Here is a 22,389-nt window from a genome sequence, read left to right as displayed (position 1 = left end):
TTAACTTTCCAGGAGCAGACTCTCCCTCTCCCCATTTAAAGGAAGTATTTGATTAGCTTTTGTACCCTCAACTTCCATGCATGTTTTCATGGAAACAAGACTATCTGCTTTTGGACAAGCAACTTAAAAAATCTATATTTTACTTATGCAACTCCCTCCCCCCTCCACAAACAACAGCAATAATTTTTGAGTCAATGATATGATTTCCATCACCCTCTAAAACCTGCCCACCCCCATGCCAGGCTTCTCAGTTGAAAAGTAGGTGATTAAAGAGGTCTTTAATCCACTCCAGGTGCTCTTTAAGTGATCTTTTCTCTCTCCATCCTTTTTCAATCATCCACATATTACACACTGGCTAAAACCCTACTTTTAAAAGTCAACCATCTTTGGTGATTCTCCATAACCTATAGAATAAAACCCCAAAACCTTGACCCAGCCTTCAAAGCCTTCCATAACTCGTCCCAATCTATTGTTAGATGTATACTACATGACTCTCCTATGAAAACTAGGGTTTCTAAAAAACATGTTTTTCCCAATTTCCCAAAAATCCATTTTTACCAGTTTCTCCCAATGCCCTTATCCTTGTTGGAAATGCCTGCACCCACACACCCACCGTGTCTGCTTAGATTATACATATTCTGTGCATCTTTAATTGCCAAGCTCAAGTCCAATCTCTTTCCTAATACCTTGGCCCAATGTCTGTCCTGCATGAATTTCCATAGTCCTGAATATATTACTCATTTAGGATTTATTAGAAACTATGTTGAAGTGGAAACATTTATTTTTTAAGTAAATTGTATTTTAATCTCTTTTAAATAAGAACTAACACAATTTCAAACACACAGTAGGCATTCAATAAATCTTGGTTTTGTCATTTGCTGATTATTTGGGCCCATAACTTGACTTACCCAGCACTTAGTCTTCTCAATGGTAAAATAAAAATAATTGCTACCCTGCAAGGTTGTTGTTAGAATTAGAGATAATATATGTCAAGTGTCTTGCATAACAGATAATATAATGAGGCATCCCCACCCTAAAATAGATTATCATCTAGTTGGAGGAATAGATATAAATTAAAAGAGACAAACTGATGTAGGGGAAGAATAGTAACAAGGAGCTAGGAGACTTAATGCCCCTCCCCATTTAGCCTTTCAGCAAATTAGTGACTTTTCTGTTCATTCTTTTCCTAAGTTTCAATTTCCTTATACTTAAATTCAGTGGAGGTGGTGTGTGTGGAGTAGAAAATCCCCAACATCTTTTCCCACAGTAATTTACAATGATTTCAGAAGCAGAAAACAAAAACAGAGCATAGAGATGTAATTCTGAATTTTGAGCAGGATAAAGAGTGAAGAGTAGTTATTCAAGGGCATTATTTTTGAAGATGTGATTTGATACAACTCTTAAAGAAATTGGAGGACATAAACTTGTTGGAAAAGAGAGAGTAGGACAGGGATAAAAAGCACAAGCAAGATTAATACCACAAAAATCTTGGAGTAGTTGTGTAGAAAAGCATCAGACCCCTGGCTGGATCTGTTCTCGCAGCTGCAAAGCAGTTGGACATTAAAGGGAAGACCAGTTAATGGAAGCCTTGAACGCTAGGCTGCCGAATTTAGATTTGAACTGCTTGGCAATAGGGAGCTGCTTCAGGTTCTGAGCAAGGGAATGACAAGAGGATAATAGCATTTAGGAAATAACATAATGACAGCCACTCCATTGTTAATGTAATATGGAGACACTAGAAACAGGGAGACCCCAAAGGATCTGTGGGAATACTTCTATTGGGGCCAGATTATATTAGGATTAGTCATCCCCTAAAATTTAATAATCCAGGTGTGAGGTGATAGGATCCTTGGCTAAGATGGTATAGTAGATTGTTCTATTGATCAAAATATTAATTTTGTACCTTCATGACCACTGATGTCAAGCTTGGCTCCATGACTTGCAGTGGTCCCCAATTTAATGAATATCATATATCTATTCCTACTGAACTCAGAAGAAGCCATGTGGTCTTTGGCCAACGAAATCTGAGTGGAAGTGATACATGCTACTTCCAAGCAGAAGCTTTAAGAGCCACTGGGAGGTTCCACTATATTTTCTTTTCCTTCCACCACAAGCTACTAGTATTCCTCAGAGGAGCTGCTCCATAAGCCTAGATCCTGGATTGAAAAGGGAGTGGAGTAGAGCTGCCATTGGCCCAAAGCCAACATATAGCATGTGTAAGAAATAAACATCATCAATGGAACCCAATGAGATTTTGGAGTTATTTGTTACTGCAGCTTATTTTAGCCTTAGTTGACTGATACAGCTGATAACTGTAAGAGAAGAATCTATTGAAGAGAACAAAGAGGGAGAAGGGAGTTGCTAATTTAATGAAGAAGAGGAGAATAGCACTTCATGAGCTCAGGGCATTAGAATGTTACCTCAGCTGTGATGAGGCACTTATTAAAGGTTTAGAGGTAGATGAGAAGCAAAGCAATGTTAATTGTGTTCCTGACATTCTGAATTAGAGCTGACATCAGGGAATCCAAAGGAAGACTCCTTAGGTGTTAGTCTAGCCAGACTTCCTTCCCACTCCTCATTCTTCTAATTTGACCCTAGTGTGGGGATGGCGGTGCTAGAGCCAATGAAAGGTAGCATTTCTGGGGCTCCCAAACCAAATCATTGATTGTGCTAATGTTAATCATAGGAATTTAGTTTTTACTCTACAGGCAATGGGAGTTTAATGAGGTGAAGGCAGTCAGTAGGAATGACCCCTGGGCTTGGAGTAGTGATTTAGGTGGTCTGGAGGTGAGAGAAAGAATTAGTGAATCTGGGCAAGAGGTGAAGGGGATCTGCTGTCGTGCAGGACCATGGGAATAAAGAGGGATGGACATTTTAGAGGTCAAATTCACATGACTAATTTATCGACTTCCTATATTTGATACCATGTTTGTCCTTTATATTACACCTATAATCAGTGATCCTTCCAAAAAGGAATCCAGAAATTAATCTCTGGTCTCACAATCAACCCACCACAGACCATCTAATTGCCAAGTCCATTTATTTATCATCAAAATGATGATGATGATAATGATAATGATATTTAGCGCATACTGTGTGCCTGGCACTGTGCTAAGCATTATATATATATATATATTTTTTTTTTCATTTAATCCTAACCATGAATGGGCCATTTGTTAAGTTAATGTCTCAGAGCTCCAGACCCGGTCATCTCTACCCAGCTTTGTGTTGCTGAAGCTGGGAGTCTACAAACCCCGTTTCTGCTTTGGCAGCTGCTTCATGTCAGGCTCTGCCAACGGGCCAATAGAGGGAAGCTGCAAGGCTGGGGTGGGAGAAGGACCTGCTGCTTCTTTTCTGCTTCCTGTTGCAGTGTCTCCCCAGCGACGCCTTCACACCCCGGCAGTGGAGCTCATTCCAGTAGCATAGTCAGATCCAGTTTGCTCTTTTTTGCGACATGCAGAACCAGCCTCATCACGCCCACCCAGAGACCTCTGGTGCCAGCCCAGCAGTGCTCCTGCTCAGGGGTCTGAGTCTTAGTCCTGCGGGAGCCCTCCTTTAGTCCTTAACTCTCTAAGTTTTAATCATTCCAGTTCTTCCTTTTTCTCTCCCCGTCCCACTTCCCACATTTGCTATCTCAGGGATACCTTCGATGTATCTTTCCACCCTTTCAGTCACCTAGTTGACAGCCTTGTACCCAGTCAACGATTCTTTATATTTAGTTCAATCTGTTGAGATAACTGGTGTTATCTGCCTCCTGCTGGGGCCCTGAAGTAGATACTGTTCTTTCCTTTTCCTGAATAAGGTAACTGATGCTTAGTGTTAAGAGAGATTAGGTAACTTGCCCAAAGTCATGCTGGTAACAATTGGAGTCAAGTCGGGAGTCAGAGCCCCTTCTAACTCCCTGGTCATGGCTGCTTTCCTGTCTACTTCATTTTGGGTCTCCTCATCTTGCAACCTTTCATGGCCTTCTCTCCTTTGTGTCTCGGGGTATGCCGTCACTTGGCAGACTGCACTCCCCCCCCACCCTCTGGGTCCAGAGTGGAAGGCCCAGGGAGTGGGTGTTACAGCTGGCATGGGGGCCAGAGAGATGGCCCAACCAACTGCTGGTGCCCGCATCTGCCACAACATGAGTTCAGGGCTTGGCATCCTGAGGACCACTTTGCAACCCTCGGTTGACAGTTTTTTCTACTCAGCTTCTCCCAGCAGCTTCAGGTAGGGAGAACGGAGCAGCAGGGTGTGGATAGCCTGGTGGCTTGGGGAAGGAGCAGGGCTGGTGGGAGCAAACAGGCACTGGATCTGCGGGGAGCTCCTCAGGGTTTGGTCTGCTGGCTTGGGAAGGAAGTACAGACTTTAAATCTTGGTCCTCTGTGAATGAAGCCATGCTGGGGTAATGCGGTTTTGCTTAGTGCCGTAGCTGGAATGCCCTTCTTCAAGCAAAGCAGACAAAACAGTGCAAAGGGTCTGTCCTCTTGACCACTGGCTTCCAGCCCTGGAAGCCTCCTGCAGGGAGAGGTGGAGGAATGGGAGGAGGGTGAGCTCAGCCTGGCTGCTCCCTGCCCACTTCCAGGAAGCGTGACCTAAACACTCCTTGCCGGCTCTTCAGCAGAGCCTGGAGGACGAGGAAACGCCAGTCTTAGCGCTGGGCCTCCCCTGACCTGCCCCTTTGCCCCATGTGCCTCCCTTCTGTGCCACCTGGCTCTGGACCAGAGGACCAGGCTGACACCTGAATGGTGGGGGAGTGGTCTGGAGCCAGGCGGGACCCTTCTGCCACCCACAGTGTCCTTGTTCTGATTTTGTAGATTAGAAGAGAGAGGCCGGGAGGGTCATCTACAAACAACCAAGAAGTGTGGGAAGGGCCTGATGGCTCACTGTGCTCCTGATGTTGACGAGCATTATGAATTGAACGGGCCAAAGTTTACCAACGCCCACAGTGTGCCAGGCACTGGAAGGAAGTGTTAACCTGGGTAAGCACAACCCACATGGCTGACACTGTAGATTTGCCTGTTCATTATGACAACTTTCTGGGAGATGGCAACAGTGTCTTGAGGGAGGAGCGTCTTCTTCTATCTTGGGTAAAGACACCACATGGGCATTCTTAGTCTACTTGGACACCCCCCTTTCCTCATGCGCATACCCTGCTACAGATTTCTGTTTGCATCTCTGGTGTCTACACTGTCGTAGAAAAAACATGAGAGCTTTTTACTTTCCTTCTAGAGAGGGAAATGCTGGAGGAGTGAACGAAGTGAGGAAGGTGGAGGGACTGGTGTGTTCTTTACTCTGAATCCAGTTTTGAGGACTCTGAACTCTAGTCACAGGGCAGATGGCCAAAGCAGATAAAACTGCCAAATACATTTCAGGGAGGGGAGGCATGGCCAGTCACCTGCCCCGGGGCCAGGGGCCAGGAGGCTGGGAAAGGAGCCCTTCTTCTCTCTGCAGGCCACCCAGTTCCCTTCTGGCCCCTGCGAACCATAGGCCTCGGGAGCAGGCAGTGGCTGCCCCCTTGGCAGAAACCCGGACCGCCCAAGGATAGGTGCTGCCAGAGAGGCTCTCTGCAGCTTCAGGAGGGAGGGACATGGAGCAGCGGGCCCCTGGGGAGACAGATGCTTCCCCCCACCCCCATTCTTCACATCTACGAACATCACGGACTTTGGAGACAGCCACCAAGAAACAGATGGCAGACCTGTGGGGGGAGCTGAGATCCTGCTATTCTTCACTCCCCCAATATTTAGGGAGGACTAAAGAAAATGCCGTGGCCTATTGTGTCCAGGGGGGCCAGTGTAGTCTTCTCTAAGGAGGTGACATGGCGCCTCAGATGACCTTAAAGGAGGAGCCTGACATGGGGAAAAGGGGCATTTCAGGGGGAGGGAACTGGTCCAAAGTGTTTGAGGAGGGAGCAGGTCAGGCTACTCTGTGTGCCAGAAACTACAAACCGTCAGCGAGACTGGAACTGAGAGTGTGGGGACGGTGGTGGAGCTGAGAGAGCCAGCAGGGAGCCAGAACCCAGAGGACTCAGAGAGCATTTGGGTTCTCCTGTCAATGAGATGGGAGCCATTGGAGGGTCTTGAGCAGAAGAATTATGTGGTTTGATGTATGCAGATAAGGCTCTTAAATCAGTAGCCGTTTGAGGTTTTCACATAGCAACCTTTGAGGGAGGTACTATTATTATCCCTGTCCTAAAAGCAGGGAAGCTTCACCTAGAGGATTCAAGTCCCCTCTTGGTCAGCCAGTGAGGAACAGGAGCTGGAATTTAAGCCCAAGCAGAATGAGCCATGCTTTTTATTACTGCTGGCTCTCCATTGCTGAAAAACTCCTCATCTGCAAGAACCTTTTCCTTTTAGCCTCGTAGTAGATGGTAAGGTACTCTCCACGCCTGCCAAGAACTTCCTGACCTCCCAGGGATTTACTTCACTTTGTAATCATCCTTCCCACTCGCTGGAACGCCCACCAGTCGGGGCTTTCTAGGGGATGCTAATGCCTCTGGGTTAAGGATCTTATCTCAATTTATTGGGAGACCTCCAGGGATCCAGAGATCTAGTCCCATTAAGCCTGTACATTTATTTAATTAAAAACAAGTCCAAATGCTGAGGCTTGGGAAATTGCCTGCCTGGTAATACAAATCTATAAATCCCACTTCCTGCTGCTTCCAGGCGGACTGTAAATACCCTGAAAATTCAGCTTCACTGGAAATGTTTTGACTATTCTGCTTCTGGCTCAACGGGTAGCAATAAATAAGAATGAAAAGTGGTGGAAGAAAAATGGGATTAAATTTATTTAAAGCTTAGCATGGCTCCGCTCAGGGAAAGTGGGTAAGGACTTCTGGCTTGTTCCTGTCATGTCTGACTTGGTCCTTTCATTCCTAAACCCAGGCCCTCGGGTTCTGCTTAACCATCTCTTGCCTCTGTGATGACTCACCTTCAGCTCTCTGGGTGATGGGCACAGATGAGTCACCATCATTTCAGGAGCAACAGTTGATGGAAAGAACCTCAGCTTTGCTATCTAACGAGGACAGTTACTTACTCCCCGCCCACAGCAAACATTAAGCCCTGACGAGGGCTGCCCAGGAGGTACTCACCAGGCAAGGGAACAGGATATCTGAGATTGAGGGTATTCTTGGGAACCTGTCATATGAAACTGAAGTCAGGGTCTTGGGGCTGCCTGAATTCTCTTGATAAGGAAAATCTGTGTCCTAAAACGGCCCGAGCCAGAGAGAAAGTCCTAGTCCTTGCCCCAGGGCTCTTCCGGGTCCTTCTCCCTGCCCCGCTTCGCACACGCACCAAAAGTGCCAAGTATGAGGAAGTAGAAGTATATAAATTGCCCCCTTTGTTTATGCTCAGGGCTCAGACCTTTGGAGACCACTCTCCTCTGAGCCCGCCGGCATTAAATAAACCTCCTATCCTCCAAGATCTCCGAATGCTACTTGGTTCTTCCGTCGGGCGATCCAGTCCTGTTTCCATAACACTCTAAAAGGGTAGACTACCATTTAAGGACGGACACATTTCCTAAAGGATACAATCCCTTCCTGGTCATAACAGCTGTAGTGATGCAAAGTAATGATTATTGTACACCAAACCTACCCCAAGATGCTGCGATCCGAAGGCCTTCTGAGCTTGCCTGAAAATCCCTGGGAGATTCATTTGTGAAGTCAGCTCTGAGATAGACAGACTCTCAGAGCTGTTGGTGATGCTGCCTGGATTGCACATGGGACAGTGTGACTAGATGGCCTACTTTGTGGCCCCAGGGAGGCCGTCTAAGAAGGGGTAAATGAGGCGTAGCTGTGAGCTCCTTACTCTGCTCCAGCAGACACCTGCCTACCCTGTGAACATGACCATCTTCTTTTTAGGCATAAGGACCAGCTTATTCTCAACCCCACACCAATCTAGGGCTTTCTTTATGACTATTCCGAGGTTCCCGGGCTGCTCGATGATGACAAAGCCTCATTGCTTTTAGGTCAGCCTTTAAGTCTCCATCCTGTACACTGATGAACTTCATTCTAGTTGCTTAGCGTGGCATTCACAGTGCTCACCATTGTGGCCGTAGACTGTAATGGTTTCTGTCATTCTGTTATCATTGCACACGGCCCCCCAGACTGTATCCACACATGCACTCACAGAGCTTTTCAACAAACAGAATGAAACCAGACACGTGAATCTTTTCTAGAGTGGGGACAGCTAGACCACCACACAAGGTAGAATTGTTTTGTTAACTTCTTGTTTTACCTTCAGTTCAGCTCTATAAAGCAGAATTGTTTTATTTTTTTCCTGGGAATATTAATGGGAAAGGAACTGATTTTCTCCATGTCATTTGGAATGCGCCTCCTCTATGGTACCCCCCAGGGTTTCACTTCTGGAGATGAACTGCCAAGTCAAAAGAACATTCATTCCTTGCTGCAAGTTGATTCTCTCATGCAACAGATGCTAAGTACCGACTGTGTGCAAGATCCCAGTGAGGCTTTGGAGGATGTAAGAATGCATAGGTTACGGTCTCTGCCCCCCAATAAACAAAGCTAAATTTCTCACTGGTGATTTGGAAGACGATTACATGTATTTTTTTTTTTAAGATTTTATTTATTTATTTGGCAGAGAGAGACACAGCGAGAGAGGGAACACAAGCAGGGGGAGTGGGAGAGGGAGAAGGAGGCTCTCTGCAGAGCAGGGAGCCCGATGCGGGGCTCGATCCCAGGACCCTGGGATCATGACCTGAGCCGAAGGCAGTCGCTTAACCGACTGAGCCACCCAGGCACCCCGATTACATGTGTTTTATATTCAACTCCTAAATAGAGAACTTTAGAAACCCAATCTGAATTGAACCCTTTTGCTACAGATCTGGGGCACCTTTCTGTTGGACTGGCAGTGTCCTTGCAGGGAAGGAAACTATTTTCCATATTTTGTAAACTTATGCAGCATGTAACCCCTTAGGCGGAAGCCATTATAATTAGCTCATGTTAATTAATTATGCCTCTTTAAGCACAGGAGCAGAGTGGCCATGGGCTTGGAGCACCCTCCCAGCAGCCCACAGAGGGCTGGGTGCCACAATAGGGCCATTGTTCTGCCTATTGTTGCCTTTGGCTCCCCCTTGGCATTGGTACTTAATTGCCTCCCGACTGAGTAGGTCTGAACCTGTTTACTGAGCCTCCTTGGCAAGGGTGTAACCAAATGTCCCCAGGCCTCACCAGCCTGTGGGGGCCAATTAGATCATATTTTCACTCAAATTTTGCTGGCTGATTGCTCCACATGCTAGCCCTCCATGCCTCCTCTTTCTCAAAGTCTCTCTCCTTATTTGGGGTAAGTCTATAAGATGTATCAAGTATACTCAGAAAAAAAGTTTGCAGCTCTTGGGGGTACGTAGTTCGATGGTCATTTGAAACTACTACTCTGCTGCCACCCCGAGTGCAAATATGTCTGCACAGGGCCCAAGTCTCTGACTCAGCCCCACCTGGGGCGGGGTGCTGAGCTGCTGGCTGGGGTCTCTGTGAGCTTTTGGGTACTGAGCCCGTGCAGAACTCTCCAGTGGCCTGGGGATGCATTCAGGGCACTGCTCAGAGGGAAGTGCTGCAGTGTCACTGTCTTCCAGCACCCCAAAGCTGCCTCTTGGCCCACTTGGCCCACGCGCAGAGATCCCCAGAGCTCTGTGCTCCTCGCCATTGCTCCTCATGCTGCGAGCACACTTCATTCCTCGCAGAGAAAGGGAAAACACCCTCACCCCACCCTGGGCCATGTTTTATACCCTGAGTCCCAAAGCTGCTCTGCTTGTGCTCAAAGACCCCAAATTCTTTCCTGCAAACAGCACCTCAGCTTCTGGCTCTTGCCTTGCCCCCTGAAGGCTCAAGCCCCACTGGGCCCCCTCCTTTTGCCCTTAGTGTCCATCCCCATTCATGCAACTTTTCCTTGCTCTTTCAGCTGAAAAACAAGATGATGCAGATCAAGCAGGCAAATAAACGCTTGGAAACCATTGGTGGGTCCTGGTCTCACGTGTCTGATCTCTGCTTGGGCTTAGCTGGCTCTGCTGCAAGGAAAGCACTGAGCCCCTAACATGCATATTCCTTTTTTCTGGCATTAGACAGAAAGAAACGTACTGCTTCTTGGCAGCAAGGGCCTTTGATTCCTTTTCTTTAATTTCCTCAGAGTTTCCCACAAGGATCATATGTGATAATGTGGCAAAGTTTATGCTTAAATTGAAACTGGCCATGTCATTGTAATATAAGGTTAAAACTTGTGTAAATAGATGCTCCATTACTGAATGGATATTGGCCATGGCATTTATTATTTATCTAGCCATCCACTCAAATATATTTAAAAGCACTTACTCTTTGGCAGGTGCTCTCCTAGACACTGGAGATACAGGGTGAGTAAAAGAGAGATAGCCTAGTGGAGAAAGATAAATGTTAAAGAAATTAATTAAAATAATAAATAAGAAAATATCAGACTGTGATAAGTGCTCTGCAGAGAATTGCTTGAGGGCGATATGGTGGGGTGACAAGGAGACTCCTTTAGAGAGGGATACCAAGGAAGGTCTCCCTGATGAGGTGACTGGAAGCTGAGATTAGAACAAAGAAGACCCATATGGAGATCAGAGGAAAGAGGGTTCCAGGCAGAGCAACAGCATAGTCAAGGAGGCAGGGCGTGTTCTAGGAGCCTTGGTGATGGGAAGGATACAGGATGTCCAGGGAAGGGGAGGGTACTGCCAGAAGAGGTCAGTCAGTCACCATGAGTGACCCAGGTGGTAGAGGGCTCACCAAGGCAGGAGAGACATGTGGTTTTTGCTTTAAGAAGCATGGGAAGCAATTCAAGTTTGAAACAGGGAGCCATATAATCGGATTTATGTTCTAAAAAGAGACTATAGGCTATTGTGGGAGGAATGAACTTTAGAGGGGCGAGAGGTAGCAGGGTGATCAGACAGGAGTTTGATGTGGTAGGACAGAAGGGAGAGGATGGTGACCAGGTGACTAGGTCAGAGCCCCAGAGCACAGAGAGATTCAGGGTCTTCGGAAGCAGAGCTCACAGGACTTGGGCTGTTTGGCTGTGGAGAGTGAGGAAATGATGGGACTCCAGAAAGATTCCTCAACTGGCAAGGGAGGGAACCAAGCCCTTCACTTCACCAGCTTGGGATGTGGGTGGCCTCAGCTAGGGTGGCTGTCAAACTATCTGGCTGGTCATTTATTGTACGTTTGAACGGGGAAGGGGACATGAGCACCTCCCTCTCCCTCTCTTCCTTCCTCCTTCACCCTGGGCACCCCCTCTACCCGTATGTACAGGTACAGGAGAAACATGGAGAAAATCTGCTAGAGGAATCAACTGGTTCCAGATTAAAAACAACAACAACAACAACAACAACAAAAAAACAGCTTTTGAGAACAAACCATAACCAATTCCACAGGTTAGAGAGTCAGATAACTTAAAAATAGCCCAAGGCAGGTAGAGTGCATTGAAGTAGCCAGTAGTTCTGTTTACCCAATAAAATATCCATGGCAGCAAGAAGGAGAGTTCAGGAGCTGGGCTGGGCATGGGGACTTGTGATAACAGTCTTAACATTGGAATTTAATTTGTTTTACTTAAAGGTAAACCTCAGTGCCTATTCTTGCAAAGACAGCCAACCCCGTCTATCCTCCAAGGACCTGAGAACCTAGACCTGGAAGGAACATTCTGCTTTGCCAACATTCACTCTGTCCCAGTGTTTGCTGATTTCGCAAACACATCTCTATAAAAATATGAAAAACCCCACAAAAGTGTAAATGTATTAAATAAGGACCCTGGGGGAGCTCAAGGAAATTTCGGATCTCTCAATTTTCTCACTGTACTTACTTTTTAATTAAAGACAATAACTGCTTCTTATAGGTTCTTACTGACAAATAAAAACACTGATGTCACTCCAGCCTAGGACATGATAATCTTTCCCAGAACGGGGAGTGTCCAGGACTAGATAGTCATGGGGACTTTTTTTTCCACAATGTCTGCCTAATTCTGTTTTAGTCACACATAGTTAGTCATTACCTGGAAGGGCATTAAGAGCTTATCCGTGGCCACCATACATTTCGTGCTTTGTTATACCAGGAAAAATGCAGACGACTGAGTCATTGCCTTCAATTAGTTTTTCATTTTCACCTGGAGCAAAGTTTTTCTATATCCATACCAGTTTTATTGCTTTCCATGTTATGCTGATCACATACTTTGTGAGACAATTCAGTCTTTTGCTTGAGGATATTAATAATATGTATCCTCAGTATCGCGAGTAGGAAGTAGCATTATCAAAGTACTCTTAAACATGTAAAAATGGAAATACGGCAAGATTTAGGAACTCACATTCAAGGTCTACAGAGATGGGGCAGAGAGGAAAGGAGAATGAGACAATAAAAAACCTTGAAATCATGGCAGAGCTTTGTTACCTCTGGAAGACCTACTCTCATATAGTTTTCAAACCTAAAACTTGTTTCATTCAACAGAAATTACACAGCTATTATAGACCCAGCCTGACTGTACAGAATAAGCACATTCAAGCAGCTAGTAAATAAAATGTGTTAAGTACTGCTAAAGTGTAGAACACTAGAAACAAGAGCCCTGTCTTCCAGGAACCTTCACCTAATTGGGTAAAAATACACACAGGAACTAAGTTCATGTTCAAGTTCAATGACAAAACATGGTGGAGTGTGAGATGGGCAAAAATGAGAGGTGCCAATGGTGCTCGGATGTCAAAAACATAGAAACAATGCAGCCTAGATGCATCAAGATCCTGAGCTCAGGTAAATGATCCTTGAAGGACAAATATGACTTGGATGGGAGATATTAGGACAAAGCACTCCAGGCAGTGGGAACAGTGTGTACAAAGGTACCTCACGGCGAGGGATTAGGTTGTGCATGCAGGAGGAGGGATCCACTCGGGAAGGTGGTTTGGCGGAAACACATTGAAAATAATGTCTGCTAACAAATTGTGTCACTTGCTGTGATGGAAACAACATCTGTCTGGCTGCAACAATGCCTCAGTTCACAGAGTCTGTGTGCAGTTGTGGAGGAACTTGGTGACAAATAGCCTCTTTTATCTATACTTGCATGAGTCAGGCTGGAGCTAGGAAAATCGATGATAAAACATCTCATTAAAGAAGTGGTAACACCGGGGCCCCTGGGTGGCTCAGTCGTTAAGCATCTGCCTTCCGCTCAGGTCATGATCCCAGGGTCCTGGGATCAAGCCCCGCATCGGGCTCCCTGCTCCTAGGGGAGCCTGCTTCTCCCTCTCCCACTCCCCCTGCTTGTGTTCTTGTTCTCGCTGTGTCTCTCTCTGTCAAAATAAATAAATAAAATCTTTAAAAAATAAAGAAAGAAAGAAGTGGTAACACAATCGTTACCACAATTGTAACCACTCACTACCTATGTGAATTTGCACAAGGTATTTAATTTCTAAAAGCCTCAGTTTCCTCTTTTTAAAATCTGCATAATAATATCACTTCATAAAGATATAAAGATGAAAACAACATGTGCAAAGTTTCTAGAACAGAGGCTAGGATTCAAGAAAACACAGCTATTTTTCTTTTTGTTAAACCTGCATAGTTATTTATAGTTCGTAAAACATTTTCATAAATTTTACCAAAACCTTTTAAAGTAAATACAATTATTACCAGGTTTGAGAGAGAAAACTGAGGCTAAAAAATACGAAGTCCGGGTCCATGCAATAGCAGGAGACCAGTTTCGATACCGTTTCAATGGTATTTACCCTCTGCTCTAGTTATCTTTTTTAGTGAGACACACAAACGAAAAGAAAACAAATTGTACTTGTATTTTATATAATGCATAGTGAGCCCTCAATCCATGTGGTTCCCTTTTGAAGGCTAGGTAGCTAGCAAGAGCTCTAGGCAACACTGATAAGTGGGTTCTCTAGCTCTGTGATGTCCCCTCTGGGAGCCACGACACATGGGGCTGTTGAGTACTTGGAATGTGGCTAGTATGAATGGCGAAGTGCTACACGTATAAAATACACACTGGATTTCAGACACTTAGTGTGGAAAATACATAAAATATCTCAGGAATAACCTTTAAATTGATCACACAATACAATGAAGATATTTGGGGTATGTTTGGTTAAGAATTTCACCTATTTCTTTTTACTTCTTTCTAATGTGGCTACTAGAAGTTTTTCAGTTGCATAAGTGGCTCTTATTTATGGCTTGCATGATATTTCTATTGTACAGAGCTGCTGTACCTAGCCCTCTGCCCTTCCACTGGTATTTCCTGGCCTCTCGGCCCTCCTTCCTCCTCACTAGGACCCTGAGATGCTCCTCTCTGGAGAACAATGATCTGCTCACCTACTTCATGCCAGGGTGTTAAGGATCTTTCTCTCTCCCTGCAGAAAATCTACTTTCAGAAAAAGGTATGGAAAGTGGAAATTAATGCATCTGGGATTGGGAGAGATATTAGAGTGAGGATCATAATTTCAAGCGCCTAGAGGGGTCAGAAGGATAGCATAAAGGAGACCAGGCGTAGGTAGCAATAGGGAGTGGCGGGGACTGTGGTAAACAGAAGTTCACATGCCTGATCCAAAGGGGACAGCCACACCCAGCTCTAGCTAATTGTTGCCATATTTGGATTTGAGCCCAATGCAGCTCTTGATTTTTCAAGAGCAACCAGAAATCTACATTCTTACGTGATGTCTTCTGATTTTTAAGGATTTTCAATGACATAAAAACTTCTAACAATTATTATAAAGGGCCTATAAAAATCTGCTTTAGGGCTTTATTTGACCCACTTGGCCTCATTTTTTACCTCTTTATTTACCTATAGATAAGGCCTACTTGGTGAGATGTGTGGCAAACTGGACAGGTAGCGCTTACCATATTGGCTTTGTCTCTTGATATTTGTACAGCCGGAAGAATCCTCTCTCTTTTATAGATGAGATACTGAGGTCGAGAGAGGACAAGTGGCTTATCCATAGTCACACTGTCACTCACTCAGGATAAGAATGTCAGGTTCCTGATTCTCTAGCCACTGATCCTTTAAAACAACAAACAATGTCCTCTCTTTGCCCCCAAGGTCTGCCTCTAAGAAAGAATCTTGATGAGCTGAAACAACTCTGCCAGGTGTGTAGTAAGTCTTAGAGCAGAAGAAGCTGTGCCCATATTAGTCTCTGTTGGCTAGGGGAATAACACCAACGATTAAGATCCCTTGTGAGTCTCTTGCACATGTCATAGATTTTATTCTACGAAGATACACACTAATCATTTACCCAGAGTGAATTGAAACCCCCAAACAACTCAAGTGGAGAAAAATAATCACAATGCTGAACACTTCTGCTATTTATGAGCAAGTATACATTCTAGACACCTGAGTCAGGCCCCGCAGGGAGAAAAGGTCTTTATTCTGCAATTGACATAGAAAGATTTCCATCAGGGTCATACTTGAAATGTGTGTGCCCTCTCCCCAATTTTTAAGTGTGAATGACCTAACTTGGCCAGTAGAAAAAATGCAGATATGAACTTAGCATTCACACAATCCAGCATTTGTTCTTTCTGGCCTCTCCTTTTATAAATATATTTTATAGCACTTAAGACTTAAGCTGCCTGCTTATGTTATTGATAATGGCTCAAAACAAATACCAGATTCTGAATAATTTCAACCCTTGCTTAAAACCCAGGACTTTCCTGGCTGTGGTAAGAGGACGAAACTTTTCCAAATTACCCAGATGGTGGTAACATCGTAGAGTTAGCTTTTTGGTAATTTATAATACCATGGCTTTTAGGGTTTTCAAGTCTTTCAAGTCTTAAGAGCAATTTCATTTCTACTCTGCTCTTTGTTCCTGTCAACGAAATGAAATTGGAAGAACAAATTTATTGTCCACCTTTTAGAGATGAGGAAACAGAGTCCTAGGGGAACTCCATGACTCAGCTAGATAATGACAGGACCAGGTATCTCTTGGTCCTCATATACATTTCTTTCTATTGTAACTGAAGTGGTGAGAATCTAAGAATTCTCTAGCTCCCATTTCCAAGAAGAGTGAAAACCCATCGCAACACGGTATACTATTACCTTGCCTTAGATATTCTGTGGGCAAAAAGGAGGTATAAACCTTCATATTCACCTTGATCTTATCCCCTAGCCTAAGTCAGAAAGATGATTTGTAACATTAATTTAAATAACAAACAAATAAGCAAGAACAAGCAAACAAATAATTCCAAGAGTATTGAATTTGCCACAATTCTGATATCCCTGAATGACATGGAAACACTTTCCCTTTCTTTATGGGTGTCTAGACAAGAAACCACCTCCTTCCAAACAGGTGGTCTTGACAGGCTCTTTTCCTGTGACTCCTTTTTATTTTAAGGAAAATAAAGATATAGAGAGAAGGTGGGGGTTGGTAAAGGGGTATGTAGCCTGCAAAGGGGAAGGCGAAATGGCAAAGACCAAAGAAAAGTTCGGAGAGAGGAAGAATGGAGGATGAGGGCACTGACCAAGGATGGGACACCAAACGTGAGGTCACCAGATTGAAACCCAGACTTCCAGCTTCCCTTGAGAAATTCAAAGATTCTTTCAACATCTTCAAATGCTTTTCTCAAGCATGGTCACCCAAGGTACATAACAACACCTTTTCTAATTCAATTTATATTTTGTTGTTTGAGACTAGTAATTTAACAGTATTCTTTTCTACAGTTTTTCATCTTGAATTTATGGTATGTCAAATGCATTATTCTTAAATAGCCCAGCCCAAGAAGCTCTCCCCTTCATCATGCAGGTCCTATAAGACAATGTGTTCCAAGTTCCATCAGCTGAATTAAAAATGAGCTGCAAGAACGCAATCTGTCAACTGGAGGTGGTCTATAAGTACAATGACACCACGGGAGTAAGTTGCAGATGTGGGTTATGCATCTTAGAATTGCTTCAAGAAATTGGAAAAGACAACTAGCACACAATATTTTACCAAATTCACCCAAACACTGCACCCCTGGGCCTATATATGTACTGGCCACTGGAAGTTTCTGGGTAAATATTTGTCAAAAGAAGTCTCACATCTGGGCGCCTGGGTGGCTCAGTTGGTTAAGCGACTGCCTTCGGCTCAGGTCATGGTCCCGGAGTCCTGGGATCGAGTCCCACATCGGGCTCCCTGCTCAGCGGGTGGTTTGCTTCTCCCTCTGACCCTCTCCCCTCTCATGCTGTTTCTCTCTCTCAAATAAATAAATAAATAAAATCTTAAAAAAAAAAAAGAAGTCTCACATCTTCATGTGGACTAACATACATCTTGTTTGGCTTATGTTTTTGTTTTTTTAACAAATCAAGGAATAAAATATTTACAGATCACCGCATGGCCCACAATGAATGTGCTTTGCTGCATTAAAGAATATATGTGCCAAAACCTCTGTACTAAATTATTTGACTACTCCTGAGCCCTGCGATAGTTCTCACACAAGCAAGCAGTCCTTTACTTGCTCCAAAAGTCTCTGTGAAACCCCCATTTTGCCAAGCTCTGCCATAGGACCTGGGGAGAGGAAAGAGGCAGGAGTCCCTGCTCGCATAGAGCTTATGTCCTGAAGATGAGGAGAGAGACAATAAACAATATTTAAAAAGTCAAACATACAGCTCATTAGATAGTTAAAAGTGCTGAGGGATGATGGAAACAAAACAGGGACAGGCGCTAGGAATTGTCAGGAAGGGGGAGTGGCTACAGAAGCCCGCACTGGGGGTGGCATTTGAGTGAAGACCCAAGGCTGTGAAGGATATGGGAAGTGGAGCATTTAAGGTAGAAAGAACAAGTGCTCAGGGCCTGAGGCAGAAGCACTTCTGAAGTGGTCAAGGAAGATGGAGGAGGCCAGTGAGGCTGGCAGATTGAGTGGGGAATAGTAGTGAATGCAGCCCACGAGATAATACCTAATACGGGTTTTATGTGGAGAGAAGGAAGAAAGGCGTCTATTCCAAATCTGATATTATCCTCCCAACAGGAAGAAATTACTGTTCAGCTTCCTTCACCTCCACGCAGACCAGCCACCTGGAAAATACCCCCCCTCCCCCACCCCCCCCCGCCAACACACACCGATCCCAAAGATGGTCATCTCTTTGGCTTGAAATACACTTTTTCTTACTGGTTGTGCACAGCGTAGGCATATATTTGCTTCATCAGCTCTGCTCCATTTCCATCCCCCTGACCCCAACCCAAGACCCCAGGGTCTCTCCTCTGGGTTACTGGAGAAGCCTTGAGCTCTTGTCCTGCCTGCAGTGTCCATAGCTTGTAACCATCCTGCACACCTGGCCCAGTCACGTCCCTAATACCAAGAGTTCTGAGGGTCCCCTGGGGTCTCTGGGAAAGGCGAGAGAAAGAAGGAGGCGACGGTTGGGGCTCTGGATCCTCATTCCCACTTCAGCCCGACCATCCCTTGTTTACCAGAATGAAATATGATACCTCTATGGAAGATTTCTTTGTGGTCCTCAGACTGGAAAATGACTGACCTAAAACAACAGCTCACATCATATTGTTCTGTCGCACTCTTGCTCCCAAACCTTCGACGCGACTTTGCCAGTAAAATAAAGCCCAGGCTCCCACTATGCCTGGAATAAAGAACCAAGTTCTTACAGTGGCCATAAGGCACAGCCCAGCCTGGCCTCTCGTGGCCTCTCTGACTTCCTTCCCCCGCTCTCTCCTCATCCCACACAGTCCACTCCAGCCACCCCGAGACTTGCCCCAAAAGCCTCCACGTACACCACCACCTCAGACTTCTGTGCTTTTTCCTCTGCTGGGGACATACTTCTGCATGTTTGCATGGCTGACCCCTCATCTCAGTCAGGACTTGAGTCAGGTTCCTGGTCAAGTGGCATCTCCTTCTAGCACCCTTGGCCACCTCCTCTACAATGGCACCCCATTGACTATTCCCCAACCCTGCTTTATTCTGCATTATTGCTGCCTGCTGTATGATATGTTTGCTTGTTTACTGCTTCTGTCTATGCCGTAGCTATAAGCTCTGTGAGAACAGAAGCTGCGTTTTATCACTGTCCTATCCCTAAGCATTTAGTACAGTGCCTGGCCCGTAGTAGGTGCTCACTAAATATTTCTCGAAGAATGAATGCATGAAGCATGCAGGCATTGCCTTCAAGGCTCCTCACAGGCGTCTGACCAATACTCTCCAGGCTGAACTCTTGACTCTCCCTGCCCTGTCCCCAGGCCCCTCACCAAATGTACTCTTCCCCTGCCCCCAGCCAGTATTGTTTCATTTTTGCTCAAGGGGCCCCTTATGCCTGAGATGCCCTTCCTGTCACCTTCACCTGACATAAGATGCCATTTTCAAGACTCGGTTCAAAAAACACCCTTTGAGGCTGTTCCCCGGCACCGTGCCTGGCACATGTTTCCCTCCCTGGCCCTCGAGCTCTTGATTCTCTGGTCTTTCTGTAGCGTGGCTCCCCCTGCCTGTCTGCCTCCGTCTGTGAGCACGCCGGCACTCCCGGGCATGCAGGGCACGCCGCGTCTTGGACAGCGGGTACGCGGGTAGTATGTGCGCAATAAAAGGTTGATTTCAGAGCTCGGAGAAAGAAAGCCTTCTTGTCCTCCTTACTTGTAGTTTTACTCGGACTGAGCTGCAGTCTGCTTTGTGTCTGGGGGCTGCTAACTCATGGCAATGTAACTTTCGTCTTTCCTGGGAGGTTCCGCCAAGTTCTTCCCAGCCTGGCTTTTTCTGGTGCTTCTATTCTCCCTACCAACACATTTCGTATGTCCCTGTCTTCAATGCTTATAGCTAGAGAGGCTCCTTGACTTGTATCCAAATTATTTTTTACCTGATCCTATGCCCGCCCTTCCCAAAGTGTGTCCTGGTGACACTGGTCTGGGAGGGACCGTGGGGGAGAGACCTCCGCCTGGATTGTGTCAGCATGTCAAATGATCTGTGACGTCCTGCAGTAAAAACACCTGTTTAGCACCATTAAGCCAAAGAATCACATATTTCTTTAACTACGGAACTATTTTTTTCCACAAAGCATCTATGAATACCCTGAAAAGTTAGAACTCTGCAGCACATAATTGTGCAATGTTATCCTGGACGACACAGGTGTGCGAGAATATTTGTGAGATAAGGAATAAACTGTAGATGGTGTTGCAATTCATGCATGTACAGAAATGGAATACTAATCAGTAGCATAATAACATAGTACAATAACAGTCGGCCTCCTTCTATGCTTCTTGCATACCTGGTACTGCTCTAGAATAATCCTCACAAAAGCTCCTATGAGGAAAGCACCATTGCCATCAGTCCCATTTCACAGGTGGGGAAGTAAGACACAGAGAGGTTAAGAGACACACTGAATCCACACAGCTGCTAAGGGACAGAGGAGGCCTTCCAGCCCTGGGGCCTGTTTCCAGGGACCCTGCTTGAAGTCACTCCACTCTAGTGAGGCATGCCGCGTGGGCCTCGTGTAACGTGGGTTTATAGGAAACTTTCCTAAGAGCAGGAAAGCAGTACTCCTTTTGCATCCACTATGCATCAAGCATGTTATGTACCTTATCTCATTTAAAGTTCTCAGTGACCTTAGGAAGCAGGAATTATGATTGGCCTCTCCAATCACCCAGTTAATGGGCGATTCACCTCTCCATTGCCTTTCTATTCACAATGCTGCTCAAAAATGGCACCAGGACCTAATGCAGTCTCCCAACCACTTGTTAAGTCTTCCTTATGGCAGGGCACCTGGGTGGCTCAGGTTAAGCGTCTGCCAGTCATGATCTCAGGGTCCTGGGATCGAGCCCTGCATCAGCAGGGCTCCCTGCTCAGCAGGGTGTCTGCTTCTCCCTCTCCCTCTGCCCCTCTTCACACCCCACTTGTGCTCTTTCTCTCTCTCTAAAATAAATAACTAAAATCTTAAAAAAAAAGAAAGTCTTCCTTATGGCTACTCCTTCACAGCAATTCCTTCCAGAAGCCTGGGGACGGGCTAAAGGAAAAGACCTCTCCTGGGAATGGGTGGTAAGCTTAGAAAACAGGCTTGGCTATTTGGAGAAAAGGCAACAGCACCCACCAAGGGCACACATACCTCCAGGTAGCTTTTCTTTCCTTTTACTAACAAGCCTGTCAGGCCAGAAATAAAAGAATAAAAGGGTCTGTCCACCAATACAAGTGAGAATTGTGGATAATCAAAGACTCAGCGAGAAAGAGGGGAAGGCTGGTACATTTGCACCCTGAGAAAGGGGACCACTTAACACTGAGTCAGGTCTCTCTCAAAGCTTCAGTAGGTATCCTCCTCCACCCCAAATCACACGAATAGGCATTGTAATGGAGTGTAGGACAAGGATGAAGTGAGCACCATTTTTCTCTCTCCAAAGGGTAATGGTGGCAAAGTCCATATTAATCAAGCCAAGCCTGAAAGGAAAGTTTCTGCGGGTCTGCATCCTCAGCGCCGAGGCTGCTGAAGGACAATGCAACCCAAGTGGCCAGTGCAAAAAATAATTTGTCAGGAGCATGATTCGCCTGGGCGATTGCATCCTTCAGATGAGTCCCTGAAGAGGTTGTGGAACAGGGACACCTGGGCTGTCCATCACAGCTCTAGACTTCACTCTTGGCTTATGAAACTTCATCAAAATTAGTTGGATATTTTTCAGCCAAGGAAGTGTTAAGTTTGTTGAGATTCTTAGGTAAATAACTAACCAGGAAGATAGAGGAGACACTTGTGAGCAAGAGTAAGATGATTGTGGACCTGGAAGATTCTACCACATGTTGCCAGGTGGGTAGCTCTGATGTCCTTAGCTCTGGAGCCCCACAACTCCTGAGTGAACTCCCCAGGGAAAACCCTGGGGGATCAGTTCCATTTAGGGAGAGATCTGAAGCTGTGGGTGCCTCTTAGCTAAATTAGGCAAGTCCCAACCACAGCTTCCTGAAGTAAAGGAAACCAACATGGCATGGTGCTGGAGCTCCAGGGAGGAAGCCCAAATGCTTCTGGGTCCACCACACACGGTTGTGCTTTGCCAAACCCCAGGGGGCAATCTTTAAATCCTATTCACTGTAGATTCGTATACTGATTAAGACCATCTTATGACAGATGGCAGTCAAATGTTTTAAGGAAAGTTTTTTTTCTTATTCATAAACAACTTTTCTGTGGGCTCATCCAGTACTGCCTGAACCCTGAGCTGCTCACAGGGGCAAAGATGTCTAATCTGAGCCTTGCCTTCTCTTCTTGCTACTTCGTCCTTGGGGGAGGAAGAAAGGCGTGGTCATGCTCTCACTCAGGGAGAGAGTCCTGGGACTGGAAGGACCTACACCTGGTCAGGGAAGGATCTGGCTTACACGAAGGTTAACAAACCTCCCACAGCCTTCCCTTTGAATCTTTTGGTTTGTTCCATTTTCACACTGCTTTCTCTTACATTTTTTTCAACCAAGACTTAGAGACATCAAGGTAGCATATTCCTTTAAAAGCCAGTTTAAAATGTGCCACTTCTCAATCCACAGAACAAAGG

General features: G+C 45.5%; 1 protein-coding gene across 10 annotated transcripts in view; it reads right to left on the bottom strand.

Annotated features, from left to right (window-relative positions):
- The window catches only part of ITGB6 (integrin subunit beta 6), a 126,429-nt gene that overhangs the window by 89,092 nt on the left and 14,948 nt on the right, over positions 1-22,389 (bottom strand). Inside the window, exon 2 of one of the 10 annotated variants that reach the window (XM_035007926.1) lies at positions 10,304-10,361. The exons of the other annotated variants lie outside the window; for them this stretch is intronic. The gene's annotated coding sequence lies outside the window, so the exon portion shown is untranslated. The remainder of the gene's footprint in view (positions 1-10,303; positions 10,362-22,389) is intronic. 10 annotated transcript variants of the gene reach the window in all.

Source organism: Mirounga leonina, unplaced genomic scaffold (genome assembly GCF_011800145.1).
Source record: "Mirounga leonina isolate KUSES-001 unplaced genomic scaffold, KU_Mleo_1.0 Mir_151, whole genome shotgun sequence".
NCBI lineage: Eukaryota > Metazoa > Chordata > Mammalia > Carnivora > Phocidae > Mirounga > Mirounga leonina.
Note: the sequence above shows the minus strand (reverse complement) of the source record. Positions and strands in the feature narration are given on the sequence as shown.